The sequence below is a fragment of the Sitodiplosis mosellana genome, unplaced genomic scaffold (assembly GCF_009176505.1).
Source record: "Sitodiplosis mosellana isolate CC-2019 unplaced genomic scaffold, AAFC_SMos_1.0 Smas_scaffold_6013, whole genome shotgun sequence".
Lineage (NCBI taxonomy): Eukaryota > Metazoa > Arthropoda > Insecta > Diptera > Cecidomyiidae > Sitodiplosis > Sitodiplosis mosellana.
In genome coordinates, this window is record NW_022601254.1 from 63,727 (window position 1) to 81,132 (window position 17,406).

Sequence of the window (17,406 nt, forward strand, 5' to 3'; positions counted from 1 at the left end):
TATTTTCTCATTCACTCAAAAATCGTTTTCGCACATTTGCGTAAAATTAATTGTTTTTAAATCGGTAAGATGGTCATAGAATATGAGATATCTTTTGCCAAAGTTTAATTTTTCATGCAAAATTCAATCAATGCTCATTGTCTGATGAATCAAATCCCATGATACAAATCAAATCGATCGGAAGAAGATGTCGAATATTGATTTTTGTGTTGCTAATGTTTTCTGATGATCGTTTTTCATTAATTTAGCGGCAATTTATTTCTTTCAATAGCCTAGTGAATCGATGAATGAAGAGCATTTGGATGCGTTCTCTGAGGACGTTGTGTCTTCAACCAATGAAGAAATTAAGGCCGAAGAAACTCACGTTGAAAATGTTTCAAAATTACAATTGCAACTTGATCGTATTGAGGCGAAATTGGATTTAATACTCCGAAATATTCAAAAAGGTATTGCTGAAAATATTGTTTCTTTATTATTAATACATATTTCACAAAAATTTCCCCTCTTTTTTTTGCATAGATGAAAATGAAAGTAAATTCGAGATGAAGTTATCTGACTTTGTTAAAGTGGGCTCAATAACCGCCATGGATGAATTTGAAGATTTGTTAGAACACAATGGCATAAAAACATCACTATTAAAACAAATCAAACAAAAATTTGAAAACAGCATGTCAAAATATGAAGGTTGCCAACGAAAATTCGCCTATGATGTCATCGATACGTTTACAGACCGGGAAATATTCAAAGCATTCAGTTGGAAAGGAAAAGATTCTAAGAACGGTGAACAAAACAAATGTTTTGAAAACCGGACAACATACATAAATTTCATTTTTGAAGCAATCTTGTCAAATGATTCGAAATTCAAATACGAATGGCTTGAATCAGTTTTCAATGTTCTCTGCCGAAACAAAAACAGCAAAACAAAGAGAACCAATAAAAATTCCCAATCCGTTTCTCCAAAGCGAAATAGAATTTAATTTCTGTGCAAAAATGCTAAATAAAGTCAAATCAAACATTAAAATAAAATGTATTTCAAAATAAGTAACTGTCTAAAACAATTTTAATTTGTTTGAATAGTTATTCACAATAACTGTTTAGTTTGAATATTTCACATGAAAAGTTCACGTGAATAGTTTTCGAAAAACAGGCCCCTGGACAAACCGCACCGTATAGGAAAGGTTTTGGGACGTCCTCATAAATTATCCAAAGATTTTTTTTCACATTTTTAGAAAAGTACAGATAAATTCCGTGTCATCCTCCACTTGTATTCTTTTTACATTAACGGGCGCTGCATACAACCTAACATTCATAATGCAAACTTAATACGAGTTGAGACGCTTTATGAAATATGGCATAGATTGTTAGTGCTATGGTTAATCTGTACTTTTCAGAAATTGAAAGAAAAATAAAATGTCTTACATCCGTAAATGAATTTTTCTACACTTTCATACATAGCAAATTGCGTATTTAAGACTGTTGATTACCCTCAGGCAATCCCAATACTTTTCTTACACGACATGGACGTGTGGAATAGTAGCACTTTGGGATTTTTTTTGTACATTTTTGGGATATATATATAAATTATATATTCAGACGTCCAAATATTTTTGGTTTGGCTAATATTAGGGGAATTATGTGTAGGTTGACCCACACTAATCATTTTAGTCATAACTTTTTATGGAATGAAGATAAATGCACACTTGATATACCATTGGAAGAAGAGCCGAAAAAGCTACAATTTATCAGGAAATTCATTAGTTTTGGTTGTAAAAACAAAACATTTCGGTCAATTTTCTAAGAGGTCTGATTTTTTGCAACAAAATTTTTTCTTTGTTAGTTGACCCACCCTATTTTTTTTTCAGAAAAACATGCAGTATAAACATAAACACTCAATATATGAAATTCATTGAATTTCGTTGGATTTTCAATCGTTTTCGGTCTTTACAACTACGAAAAACAATGAAAAAATGTAGAAAAATATAGAAATAGTAAAAAAATAGATATTCTCCATTTCTTCATATTTCATGGATTTTTTCGAGTTTTTCAAGCCCGAAAACGATTGGAAAATCATTAAAATTCAATGAATCTCGTATATTGAGTGTTTACGCTGAATAGTTGTCTCATTTTTCTGATTTTTTTTCGGATGGATCAACTTACAAAATTGGTCGACATTTCAATATGCACGGAAAGAATTTCGCCATGTAATGATATGTGTGAAATGACTTCGGATTATGAAAATACACGAAAAACAAGTAAAGAAAGCTTATACTCGCTTTGCTGATATCTTTGAAATTAAAGGTGGCAAAGGGACAAAATTTGTTCGTCCGTCCGTCCTTCTATTGATTTGGGACAAACGGACATTTGTCCTAATGTCCCATTTCAAATTGGGACAGACGGACATCTTGTCCTAATGTCCCATTTCAAATTAGGACAAACGGACATTTGTCCTAATGTCCCATTTCAAATTGGGACAAACGGGCATCTTGTCCTAATGTCCCATTTCAAATTAGGACAAACGGACATTTGTCCTAATGTCCCATTTCAAACTGGGACAAACGAACAAATTTTTAAAATGACTTATATAGCTTCATTTACCTAATGGAAACCAAAATTCTCAATACATATGCAGCCAGTATCGAATGGTACTCAATTTCGGTTTTCATTAGTTAAATGAAGTTACATAAGTCATTTTAAAAATTTGTCCGTTTGTCCCAATTTGAAATGGGACATTAGGACAAATGTCCGTTTGTCCCAAATCAATAAAAGGACGGACGAACACGAAATGTTCGTCCTCTGTCCGTCCGTTTGTCACCTTTATTTGAAATTGTCTACTTGATGATGGTCCGAAAAAATTTAGTTTTTATAAAAATGATTTTTTTTTGCAAAATTTTTGCATGAGCCGATCCGAGCCGTTTAAGAAGCGTATTCACTCTTGGTAACTACTTTTATACAGTAAAACCTGTGAATAACGGAACCTGGGAATAGTGGAAATCGTGTCAATAGTGGAAAAAAAATTTGGCCGTTGAGCTCTCCCATACAAATTGACCTGTTAATAACGGAAACCCGAAACTCCGAATAGTGGAAAAAAATTCCTTCACGACATTTTTTTTCGTCTTTTTTCCGTGTCTTTTTCATTTAAAACTATATTTTCTCCTTCATGAAAACCAATGATCATCATAAAAATCCTGCAGTACAATGTACATTACATTGATTTCAGTATCATGTTTTACTTTCGTCTGCCAAAATCATTGCTTATTTCATGCAAATAAATTTTTGATGCTCCCAATAAAAACACATCCACTCGATTGGCGCGTGCAATTCAGTATATTTACAGTAAGCTTGAAAATCATTGTTTCGTTTCATGAAATGCAGAATTTATCGCTGCCAATTTGGCAGTGAAAGAAATGAGTATCATTTACTTTCTCATTTTGAGTCACTGTTTAGACTGCTTGATTGTTCTAAATAATAATGTTTGTGATTCACTGTTTTTTTTTTCATTTTTCGTTCTTTCCTTCATTTATTTATTAAAAAATACTTTTATTTTACATTATTTCCTTCTTACCTTTATTATATCACTTGATTTGATCATTAAATACCCATAAAAATGTATGCTCCGATTTTTTTTGTTTCTTTTTACCCTCAATAATGGAAAATCATGTTTGGTTGGACTCAAAAACCTGTCAATAACGGAACCTTTGAATAGTGGAATTCGTGTCAATAGTGGAAAAAAAAAATTCCCCATGGGATTCCGTTATTGACAGGTTTTACTGTATTGATTTTTGACGTTTCTAAATCGATTGAGACTAGCCAAATTGACGATTTGTAGGTCAAAATACAAAATCGGCGGGGTGGGTCAACTTACACATACTGCCCCTAGATCTTTTTTCCGCCTGAGTGCGTTGACAATTATAGCTGAAACTTTTGATTTAAAAAATTGGGATATTGGACTTCCATGGACGTATTTAAATAATGAAGTAAACAATTATTTTTTTTTTATATATAGATACCCAACAGCGACTATAAATGATGCGAAGCATTTACCCTACATTAATAAGTTGAAAATAGGAAAGTATCCACCGTCACCACAAACTCCTGAAGGTATTATTAAAGAGTTCGAGAATGATGACATAAAAAACCGATTTGGAAAGTACTACAGAGGTACGCAGAAGGCGGATGAGTTTTCATTCACAATTTTTTATTCACAAAAAATGGTGAACAGAATGAAACGATCTATTATTGATAAGCGAGATATATTGATTGACGCAACATTCAAAGTAGTACCCAAAGGTCCATACAAACAATTACTCATTTTGTATGTTGCTTATAAAAGTAATGTATGTTATCATTTTAAACTTTCAAAACATTAGGACATTTTTCACTTATAAATGACATTTCAGATTTTCCCATTCATTTATGTTTTGATGAATTCAAAAAAACAAAAATGTTATGAGGTCATTTTTCGTTACATTGAAGAGCAAGTGACAAATTTAAATCCGAAGTCATTCCACACGGACTATGAAGCAGGTTTACGTGCCGCCTTACGTACCGTTTATTCAAATATTCAACTAAAAGGCTGCTGGTTAGTATTCTGTACAAAATGTTTAATTCCCGATTAGAAGTATTCACAAAATACTTGTAGTAATGTGTTTGTGTGCAAAGAATGTTAATAGTTTCACGTCCACAAGCTTATTTATACAATTTACGATAAACTTTCGATTTTATTCCAACAAAATATTCAATAATAAAAATACAAGATATTGTATTGATTTGACAAGTTTAGATAATATTTTTAAAAGAGAAAGACACAAAACAATATGTTACACGGCCCCGCATAAACTGCGCATGTATGTGTGCGTTATTTCTGAGAAACGTTAGCTGTCAGTTGTCAGCTGATTGGTGTACCGTTGCCAACTTCATGCTGAATGTTGAATACGTTCAAATTTGAATTTGAAAAATGTTCTATATGGAATGTAAAAATATATGAATAAATAAGATTCGAAAAACAAAAATTACGTTATTGACTTTGAAATGTAATTAAAAATAAAGAGCATTGCCAACATGTCCAAAATGTTTATTTATATACAACATTATCTATTAAACCATATTTACGGTTATAGATAACGAGGTTTTCATTCGATTATATCTCTCTGCCCATACTTTTACTACATAATACTTTCACAATTTCAGTAAAATTAAATGAAAAACTATTCAAAGGACAAGACATATCTATGACTTTACGAAAAAATTCTGTTTTATTTTTTTATTGCATAAGTCCAATGGCATAAGCATCACATTTCATTTTATTTCATTTATATCGGATTCGGCATGAATCACACACGACCAGATCATCTGCGCTGACAAATTTGCAGTGGCAAAATAAACACTCGTTTCTTTTGTAGTTTAATCGATCAATATCTCTCGTTGAGCGCCGATGCGCAATCTTTGCTGCACGAATGCCACCCGATGTAACACCTGATACCACATTCGAATTGATAGTTGATGTTTTTGCAATGCTGGGACTATTTCCAGTTGCCATTGATGCACCGCTAGAGATCGATTTAATGATAGATCCGGAGCCACTTGATTTCGGGTTCGAATCGCTTGGTTCTGCAGCAGTCGAAGAAGTTTGCATCACACGACTGATACCTGCCGAAGCCGAACCTAGAGAAAAAATGAGTTTGTGTTAAAAATTTCATAAAAACAATTTAATTAGAATGTACTCACTTGAAGCGGAAGTAGAATGAGAGGCTTTGAATGTAACACTTGATACCGCCTTCGAATTTGTTGCTGATGTTTTTGCAATGCTGTGAACATTTCCAACTGTCACTGAAGCACCGCTAGAGATCGATTTAATGATAGATCCGGAGCCACTTGATTTCGGGTTAGAATCGCTTGGCTTTGCAGCAGTCGAAGAAGTTGGCATCACACGACTGATACCTGCCGAAGCCGAACCTGGAGAAACAATGAGTTTGTGTTAAAAATTTCATAAAAACAATTGAATGAGAATGTACACATTGTACTCACTTGAAGCGGAAGCAGAACGAGAGGCTTTGAATGCAACACTTGATACCGCCTTCGAATTTGTTGCTGATGTTTTTGCAATGCTGAGACCATTTCCAAATGTCACTGAAGCACCGCTAGAGATCGATTTATTGATGGAACCGGAGTCACTTTGGTTCGCATTGCTTCCCTTCGCAGCAGCCGATGAAATGCGCACGACATGATTGGTAACTGCTGAATCCGAACCTTGAAACACGACAGTTTTATGTTATTTTTAATAATCAATTGAACTAAAATGTACTCACGAGGGATGCCGGTGGGAGATGTAGACGGTCCGCTTGATTTTGACATTTCAACACCACTGAAGTATAAAGTCACCAATTTGCGTCGATTACATTCTGCACGGCAAACAGGACAAACGGCATTTCTAAACAATTTTCAGTAACCAATTAGTATTGTCTTGAAATCATTGCTCATAACACTTGATTGGAATCGGATTGAAAAAAATTATGATACTCACCGATGTATAGCAAATCGAATACACCTTTTGTGAAAAACGTGCCCACATGAAGTTGCGTTTAATTCTTCACCGGTAAATAGCTCATCTTGGCAGATTGGGCATTCAGCGTCTTGAATATTCATTTTGATGTTGTTGTTCCAATGAAAAGGTTCGTTTAACTATTGTGCAAGTGTTTGACACTTGACATGCGTAGCGCCAAAAGTCATGCGTCGCCAATAGTGTAGTAAAGTGTCGTACCAACATAAATGACAAAATAGTTCGCAAATCAATCAATCACAGTGCTGTTTGCAATTTTGACGGTTTGTTCTGTGCCTTCATCATGTCTAGAGGTAAAATAGTGAAAACAAATATTAATATTTTCAATTGAAACAATAGATATTCTTCTAAATAAATGAATGATTCTGTGAATTTTTTTATAGTTTCTCGTCGGGCTGCTTATGAGCACTTTTTGCTCGAGGCGTTTGGTTGTAAGCCTCTTTCTGTACGCACGCCAATTCTAACAAGCGAAGATGTTGCCAGAATTCGTCGAACGTTGGTGCGTCCACAAAAAACTCGACCGAAACAGCGCCAAAATGACAACCAGCATCGTCACGAGGGTAAATTTATTCATTTATGACTTTGAAACTAAAATATGTTCATCATTGTTTTTTCTAATCCAAATATTTCTGTTCATCACAGTGGATGCTCCCAACAATCAAATTCGCAACGAATCTTCGATGCAACATTTGAGCCCGAGATCTCAACGTCGCCGTGACGATTCTATGTTTTTGCCACCAATTCCATTGTCCGTACAAATGATTGATGTTTCAACGATGAACCATGACAGTAGGTTTTATGCCATTTTTTTATTTATGATTTTGGAATTAATTAAAATATTTCTTCATCGTTTTTTCTAATCAAAACATTTCTTTTCCCACAGTGCATGCTCTCATCAATCAAATTCGCAATGAACACAACTATTCGGCTTATGGAGGCGCCAATTGAAAGTTCTTGCCAAAAATACCAATGCATTTTCAAACAATAAACAAATAAACGGTCATTGACCTTTAGAAAAAATATTATTTTTGTGTTGTCCCCTTGAATATTTTGCTCATGGCCTGCTTGCAATTGTTCGCTATTATGTTTGTATTATTTTCAGTTGAGTTTTGTCTTGATGCTGTTACGGTAAAGTTATATTGCACTAATCGAAAAAAAATTAAAATCTATAAATTCTGAATTAAATATGGAGGAAAATGAAGAGAAAGGTAATCAGAAAAAATTTCAATCGAGATCGAAACATTATTTGTGATTTGGAACAAGTTCAATGACCTTTCGAACAAGTGGGATTACACTGTGTTGAAACAAATGAACATAGCTTGTGAGAATTATTATTTATGCGCAATTTTTGAATAATCGCTTATATTCCATTAAATTTTAGAAAAAATTACACTTAATATCAAACGAACGGCTGCGTCGAAAAGAAAGTGTAATTATCCTTCATGTAAAAATAAACAAAACTTGGCCGTAATTCCAAAAGAACTCAGATTTAAAATTGCCATCGAGGAAAAAGTATACATTCCTGTTAATGTGAGGGCATGTATCGATCACATTGGAGCTGAGGCTTGGAAGGATGTTAATTTAGTCATTCAGCCACAAGCTCAATATACACAGAATTACATTGAAGATATGTTCGAACTCTTGTCGCATCTACCGACTAAAGATGTTGGCTCCAAAGAATCACGTCAGTATGAAAAGTTATTAGAATTGTTCTGAGTAAATTTACATTATGAGTGTGAATCTATTTTTAACAGATGCCAGTGATGCAGAAATGAAACTTTATACAGGCCATGACAAAAATGAATTTTTGGGTATTTTATCAGAAGTACCTGAAATTGGCAAAGAATTAAAATCATCGGATAAAGCCAGCGATGCACTTTATATCTATCTAATGCGATTACGCACTGGCCGCAGCTACGATGATATTGGCTTACATTTTGGCGTATCAAGTGAAACCGTACGAAGAAGATGTGATTTAGTACGAGGAATTTTGAAGGAAGTACTTGTTCCCCACTATCTGAATTATGAAATGTCGCGAGAAGAGTTATTGAAGCACAAATCCAACACAAGCCGTATCTTGTTCGATGATGATAATGATGTTGAGAGCCAACAAAGTGTGCACTGTATTCTAGATGGCACATATATTTACTTGGAAAAAAGTACAAATCACCGTTTTCAGAAAGAAACATACAATTCGCACAAAATGCGGAACTATCTCAAAATTATGATGGGTGTTCTAACTGATGGACATCTATTATTTGCACTCGGGCCTTTCAAAGCTACAGAAAATGATGCTTCGATAACAGAAAAAATTTTTACCACATCAGGATCAGCACCAGCTATAAAATCTCTAAGGCCTGGAGATATTATGATCGTCGATAGGGGATTTCGCGATTGCGAAACTTCTTTGATAAATTTGGGGTTCGTAGTTAAAATGCCAACTTGTCGAGAAAATTGCAAATTAACTACAAAACAGGCAAATGAGACAAGACTCGTTACCAGAGTTCGATACAATGTGGAGAGACTCAACGGTGTGATGAAAACGTTCTGGAAAATTTTCCTCAATACAGTTGACATACATTATATTCCAAAAATTATGGTCGATTTTGAAATAGGTGCAGCATTGATTAACAAGCGATCCGTATTAGTCAAAGAGAGCGAAAAAACGGACAAAATGGCACGATTAATGAAAACTAACGTAATTAAGCAGAATGTTCTCAGCACAATTGTCGATTCTACTTCATTTGAACGTTTGATAAGATCTAAGTCATATAAAGAACTTGATGAGTCAGAATATAACATTCAATTGGAAATGAGTGATTTGGAAATGGTTTCATTGGGCCCATATCAGATATCACAAGCACGTTGTTATTTGTCCAATCATTTGATGAACGGTAATTTGACCATTTTCCGATTTTTCACTGAAAATGTCCAAGACATTTGTGAGTCAATTATAAATCCAGATACGGACCCGTTGCTTCTTATGACAAATTTAAAGTCGCGGTTTACATCACAAACAGTTCATCGAGTATTCATTTTGCTTGATAACAACCAAAGAGAACATAACTGTGTACTGGCCTATTGCTGCTCCTGCAAAGCGGGAAATCGCACGGTGGGCTGTTGTGCACATGTTATGTCCCTTTTATACTATGTAACTTACGGGAAAGTGCATGGTGTTAGGGATGTTTCGGGCCATTTGAAGAACACGTTTGAAGCAAACAATTGGGAATATGCCATTGAAGAATCCGATGAAGAATGATAATCTAACAGAATCATAAAAAAAATTGTCATCAAATAATTCAATAAAATATGTTTTCGAAATCAATGTCATTATGTAACATAAGAATGTTACTACTACCGTATTTTATGAATATTTTCAGCTGCATGCTTTTCCTTTAGCCCCAAGAAATTCGTTCTGTTCGAGATTATCGACATGGTCACTGGAATGGCAAGATGGTAATTGATGGAAAATATTACTGTTTGATTTTAAATATGTCTGAGAAGAATTGGCAAAAACAATTCGATTCAATTTAATCCATAGTTTCATGTCATTCCACTAAAAATAAATTCACATAATTACCTTTCCAAGGTACACTGAAAACTTCAAGCCAAGTCAAAATCTAACACCATTTCGATTCTCAACTCGAAGCGATTTACTTCACTCAAAAAAAAGTTCACGACAAACTGAAAACGATAGGAAATTTTATAATTTTTCAAGCCAAATAAAAAAAATGAATAATGTACAACAGAATGAACGCAGAAAACATTTTAAATTTGCATTGTATACCTTTGCGAGGTGAACCTTTATCAGCTTTGGAACTATCTCTTTGTTTACGCTTTCGTGTATAGTCATGTTTTTTTCGTCGACGACGCTTATTTAATTGGTTTGGCTCGCTTATTTAATTGGTTTGGCAATTTGCACGAACCGGGCAGATTCACAATGCACTTTAACACAAAGTCTTGAATTTTATCCTGAAATAATTCCATTAAACGTTCAATTGAGACAAATGAAGTTAATTTCGCTGATTTACAGCAATCATTGATTGAGTGATACCTTCCATACGACGGCTCAACTTGATAATACGTACCTTATCATCGGCTGATACAAAAATAGCCAAACACGTTTGAGTTGACATGCGATCGTACACAGGTTCGATCAATTCTTGAATAATGAATAAAACTGAATAATTTTCGTAATTTGGTTGGTACATTTGCTTTCCATTGCTGTTTTATAATCACTTGCAAATATTTCTTTATTATCGCAGTGTTCATGGTGAAATTTCAACACAATAAATCACTCACTTAGTCACTGTCAAATTCCGAACTTCGTCGTTTGTTTCATTATATTTTTCACATTTTTGGTTAACATTCGATTTCTTCCATTGCCATTTTTGTAATTTTATAATTAATTCCAGGCGGCAATTGATCAAAATATGCGTCCGATTATTTTTAAACATTTTAAATCAATCAAGAATTTATTATTCCACACTGAGCACCAAAGGAAAAAATCAAAACAAAGGGCGTATTCGCAGTGAAGTTGGTTGCATTGCATATTGTCAATGTCAACATGATACTCTCACCGCACACTAATACACAGAGACATGCGCAAATATCGTACGATGTAACGAAGTGTTTGCTATGTACAATTTACAAATGTGTTAGAGCGGGGCCGTTTTATGTCTTCCTCTTTCATATCCTCCTATTTCTGGACATTATTTTGTTAAACTGTTTTTGTATACATATTGCCAACAACTACTTATTTTACAGGTTCCACTATTGTCAAGCCGTGAGAAGAAGATGTTTGAGAACTACAAAACACTTTTTCCGCAAACTCAATAGATATGGAGGCGATGCTATTTACAGGATGTTTCATGCATTACCGCTCCTACCACAGAATAAAATTGATGAAGGTTTTGCGTATGTCAAGTCACAAGTGAGATGTCCAAGTTTAAGAAAGCTGCTTTATCCAGTTTTTAGATATTTCGATAGCTGGTGGATGCGTTCGGTAAATATTTTTGGTAACTTCAAAATATTTCATACTAATTTATCCGAATTTTTGTCCAACCGAAAAAATGTTTGCATCAAAATATCCAAACGCTCATTCCATGGACTGGTTTTACCAATTTTTTTAAAGTTTCATCTTCTTTTTACAGACTTTGAAAAATAATATTTCCGTGCATGGTTCAAGAACTCGAACAACATCTTCTTTGGAGAGTTACAATGCATGGATTGGAAAATTTTTTCCAAAACATGCAAACTTTTTCCGTTTTGTGCAAATCCTCAACAGAGAAGTCGAAAAACAATACGTCCGTTTCCACAATGCTGTGAAAGGTCGATCATTTCTACATTTTCCTGGTCGAACATCAACTCAAAATCGCAATAAAAATATTGAAAAATGTTCTGAGCTTCTGAATGATGGAACGTACGATGTTGAAGCATTTTTGAAACAAGTAACTTTTTTAGAAGTTGTATCGTCAACTTCGTTAGAAACCAGTGAAGATGTGGACGATTTGGAAGTAACCATATGTGACATAACGATTGTGGACGATATATCCAAGTGTGTCATTTGTCATTTAAATGAACGTGTCATCGCCTATGTACCTTGCAATCATTTGGCACAGTGTCCTGACTGTGAAATTTCAGACAACTGCGTCATATGTGGTGCAGCCAACGTGAAAGCTGTTGTATTCAGCACTAAAATGTAATGTACAAACTGAAATTGGAAACATTTAAACAATTTGAAATAAACGTCCTTGGACAACTATCCGTGAATATTGCATTCATTCATTGATTCTAGTATTTTATTTTTGCAATACCAATTATGTATTCAGGAATCGTTAGTGTGGGTCATTAATGTCGCTAATCTGGTGACTTACATCAGCACCTATATGGCATCATCTCTAATTTGTTGTTTTATATATAAAAGAAATGAAATTGGAGGCCAAGTGGACATATTTTCAATGAAATTTGTTCATGGACGTCCCTGGACAATTAAAACTGAAACAAAACAAAAAATATGATTTTTCGATGTTAGCCGATGTTAGCAATTCTCAAAACTCGGTGGAGGCTTGTCCATGGACGAAATTGTAAAAAACCAAGAAAGAGAGAAAAAGACATGGTGGAAGTAAGAAATACACCCATTAAAACTGATTCAATAACTAAGACGGATAAAACTTTAAGCAAAAAAGGGAGAAAGTAGAGCGCAAAAATGTTATTCTTCAAACCGGCCAACTAAAATTTACTTATGTCCACGTTTGGCCACATAGTTAGTTAGTCCGTGTCTCCGCCTAAAATCAAATAAGAAATAAAAAGTGCCAAAATAAATTCGTATTTTTTTATTCGTATTCTTTTATTCAGGGATTTCTTTTGTCACTTTATATATATAGTGCACCGTATTTCACATTGATTTTTGCTTTATAACGAATCATTACGGAGTTTGAGTAAGCGGTTTCGTCGATAAGTCTCGCGCCATGCCGCTAGTCGTTTTTGTTCCAGTCGATTGATTGCCCGGGAACATGCTATCCTTTGGCGTTCCAATTGGTACATTGCTTCACCAAAGAGAGTAGGCTCGTACTCTTCACTACGTCCCAATTTGTCAACATAGAAAGAGATGACATCTTTCAGTTTCTTTTGGTATTTAACCAAATTTGGTTTTGTCGACTTTGTTGAAACGACGATGTCAAATGGATTTGACACGACCGATTTCTTTTGGTGAATCGCTTTCGGACGCTTTGGTCTGATTTCAACGACAACTAACACATCGGTCAATAAGTCCCGAGCCTAACCACCAAGTGGCAACACTAATGTCAAACCCATATCATTTTCGAAAACTACAACCTTTTTTAGGAATCCAGTCAAAATTTGAGCCAAATCCGACCATCAGTTCGCTAATTACAGCACTTTAAATGAAGCAATTTTCCAATTTTCCAAAATCATGGAAAAACTGCATTTCTCCTCTCGATTTGACACATGTATTCCAGAAGAAAAACGAGCAGGAGTACCAAACCCATACTATGATTAGTTTATGGCATCCTTAGGCTTTCGAAATCAATCATTAGATATGGAAGAATTGAATTTATGCATAGCCATAAGAGCGATTTTGTCGATAAGCCTCCAAATTGTTCAAAATATGTGGTTTTGGAAGAAATCATTGCCAAAATCCGTTAAGTGATATCGGAATTCTCAAATGTGATAGTTCATAGATTTGCTAAGGCCATAGGGCAACTAACTCAAGCTATAGTTACAACTTTGCATGGATATATGCATATGAAATACTCAATCGAAAAAGCCTTGCCGCGTTTTTGGATATGGAGTAGATAGAACAGTTTTTTGGGGATTCGAAGCCCGTTTGGAGCTGTATAAGTAAAATTTGAATAGGGTTTTGCCTTTATATATTAGAATTAATGTATTTTGAGTTCATTTGAATAGATTCGATCTATAAATTGCGGGTAGAAATCGCCAAAAACGGTTTGTAGCGACCAAGGTCGCAAAATATGAGTTCGGGCATTATTAGTGGATTTAGGTATAGAAAAATATTCGCGAACCAGTGGGAAAGATATAAAACAACATGAAAAGTCACTTATGCATCATTTTAGACCTATCCGAATGTCAAATCTTGATAAAACATAGCAAATTTGGCGAAGAAAACTATGTTGTTCAAATGCGAGTTTCATCCAGGTCAAAGAACTGTTTATATGGTGATATAATTGAACGAAATTGGTTTCAAACTGCTTCACTAACCATTGTATTTTTTAGGTCTGGTCATTCTCTGAACTCTCCACATGAATATACTTGAATACAATGCATCAGAAGAAAGTTATACCGTTTTAACGGCAAAATTGAAGCATTTTCGGGAGTCTTTCTCTCGTATAGCTGTAACTAGCAAACTGATGGTCGGATTTGGCTCAAATTTTGACTGGATTCCTAAAAAAGGTTGTAGTTTTCGAAAATGATATGGGTTTGACATTAGTGTTGCCACTTGGTGGTTAGGCTCGGGACTTATTGACCGATGTGTTAGCTTGTCCGCTTCCATCGGCAGCCCTTCTTCATCAATTTCCCTGTAAATGTAATTAGTGAATTCTCAATTTGAGAAACATCGTAGATCGCAGGCAAAGACAATTTTGCACAGTGAATTGGTTGAAATAACGCTTCATGCGCCTGAGTCAGCAAATTTAGCTCAGCAGCAAAATAACACTCTCTACATTTCAAAAAGGAACATTTTTTACGTACTCCACTTTCCAGCCTTTGTTTTCTTCATTGGCAGCTGGCATTACGTTTCCTTCCTCTCTGTAAGATTGATAAATAATTGGTCCATGGTTGTCCAGTCACAGATATCACATTTTTTGGACGACTGATGTCCATTGTACCTACATTTGTATATCGGATCAAATGTTATATACACAATTGTAGGTTTCCAGTTATTTTGAAGTTTGGGTGATGGAAATTAACTTTCAGACAAAGTACAGATAAATCCCGTGTATCATCTCCACTTGTATTGTTTTTTACATTGAAGGGCGTTGCACGCACCTTAACATTCACAATACAAACTCAATGCGAGTGGAGACGCCTGATGAAAAATGGCACAGATTGCTAGTGCTAAGGTTTATCTGTACTTTGTCGATATTTTTTTCTTCAGTTTCATTTTGTCCAACATAAAAAAAGATTTATATATCAATTGAAAGAGGACCTGGAAACCTACATATCATTTGATTCGATTTACAAACGGTACAACGAACATCAGTCGTCCAAAAAACGGACAAAAGTTTGAGAAATGCTTCGCAAAAAAGGGGGAAGGTGCGTCCGTAGTGGCCAAACTTTTTTCTCGGACGGCCGGAAAAACCAGCTGGACGTCCAAACTTTATGTAGGAATTTGAAACAGCCGTGTTTTTCTCGGACGTTCGAGTATTTTCAGCCGTTCAATCTCGGAAATGTAATTAATAGGTTTAATCGGTGTAACAAATAAAGATGTCAAACGGACAAAATTGTGTCCAAAATGTTTCGGACAAACGGACACTTGTCCGAATGTCCGAACATCCCATTAAACGCGTCAACGGACACGGACGGACATAAAAATGTATGGTCCGTGTCCGTCCGAACATGGTACCGAACATTCGGACAATTGAAAAAAAATCCGACGGACGGACGGACGGACAGACTGACAAGTTTTTTTACGGACGGACGGACCAATTCGGCAAAAACAAATTTTGTCCGTGTCCGTTGACACCTTTAGTAACAAATTTCAACATTTATTTTCTTCGTTTATTATTGGAAATGTGTGAGAGCGAATAAACTTTTTTATTTTATTTCCGAGTTCAAACGACCGTGAATTCATAGACAGCCGAAAAAACACGGCTATTCGAAGTGCTTCATAGAGTCCGGTTTCCGGCTGGTTTGTCCGGCCATCCGAGATAATTTTTCAGTCAGACGGATATCCGTTCTTCCCGCGTGGAACTTCGGACGGACGATCGGACGGCTGAAAATGCGAATTTCTTTGTCCGTCCGTGTCCATCGACACCTTTAATCCGAACGGTTTGTCCAGTTTAAACATCAGAAATTCAAAAGGAAAAACGTACTGATTTTCAACGTTCCAAATTTTCCAAGCGTTGTTTCTCTTGGGCGGCATTTTCTTTTTATTAACACTATCAAAATCACTGAAAATACACAAGTGATAAGGACAACTTATGCTTGAATATTTGATTTTTTTCTTCAAATTGTCACTTTTCTAAATGTTTTATTTTTATTTCAAACTTTATGTTTCTTTGATCGTCAATAGTACGTGTTGCTCTGTGTTCTTCCTCGAAATGTCTGACATAAAGTGGTTGTGTAGCATTGAGTACTGCGTACATCTTTTGAGTGTGTGATCGAATACTGTCAGTGAGGTTGTATTGCTTACTATGAAAGTGACAGCTTCCTCTACACCAAGCACATTGGTTCTAGACTTTAGAGCTGCAGTATGAGATTTGACAATTAAATACGCTTAAGTACCCACCATTTTCCAGATGTTTTTATTATAGTGAAAATGGTACTTAAACGGATTTTAGCACAGAGAAAACTGAATTAGTGAACCCTGCAAATTCTATTGGTAAAACGTGTTTCTACCAATGGAATTTTTTATTTGTATTGGTAAATTCAATACAATAGACAGCATTAGTAAATTTGGCACTTGTACTGAAATTACCAATACAAATGAAATATTCTATTGGTGAAATGACATTTCACAAATAGAACATTTATGCTTTAAAAATATTGTTTTGTATGTGAGTATCAAATCGTAATATTCTTAGATTCATTGGGTTTATTATGTATTCGATTCCATTAAATTCAACCGTCAACATTTGATTTTTCCAACCCAGGAACTTTTGATTAACTGACAAGAAATAAAATCCAAAACAACGTTACACTCGAGCAAACGTTAAAAACTCAATTTTGTGAGCAGTCAAGACATCGAACGATATACCTATGTTGTTGTTATTGAATGTTCAGGCGATCCGAACACCGATACAAAATCACCCATGTGCACAAACCCACTGCTGACGCCAAAAATCGTAGCAAATTGATCAACAATACTGAAGAAACTAGCATAATTTAACATTTCGCGTCAACCATGGGCAAAATTCGGAGTGTTGTGCCCGTGGGCGAAATTTCACGAGACTTGCCCGTGGGCGAAATTCGGAGTACTTTGCCCATGGGAAATTTTTATATTTTAAGATTCTTGGGTAATTTTTATGGGCGTGGCCCGTGGGCAAAATTTCAAGAGACTTGCCCATGGGCGAAATTGTGATTTGCCCATGGACGAAGTTGTGGTTTGCCCATGGGCGAAATTGAATAGTTGCCCATGGGCGTGAAAGTCT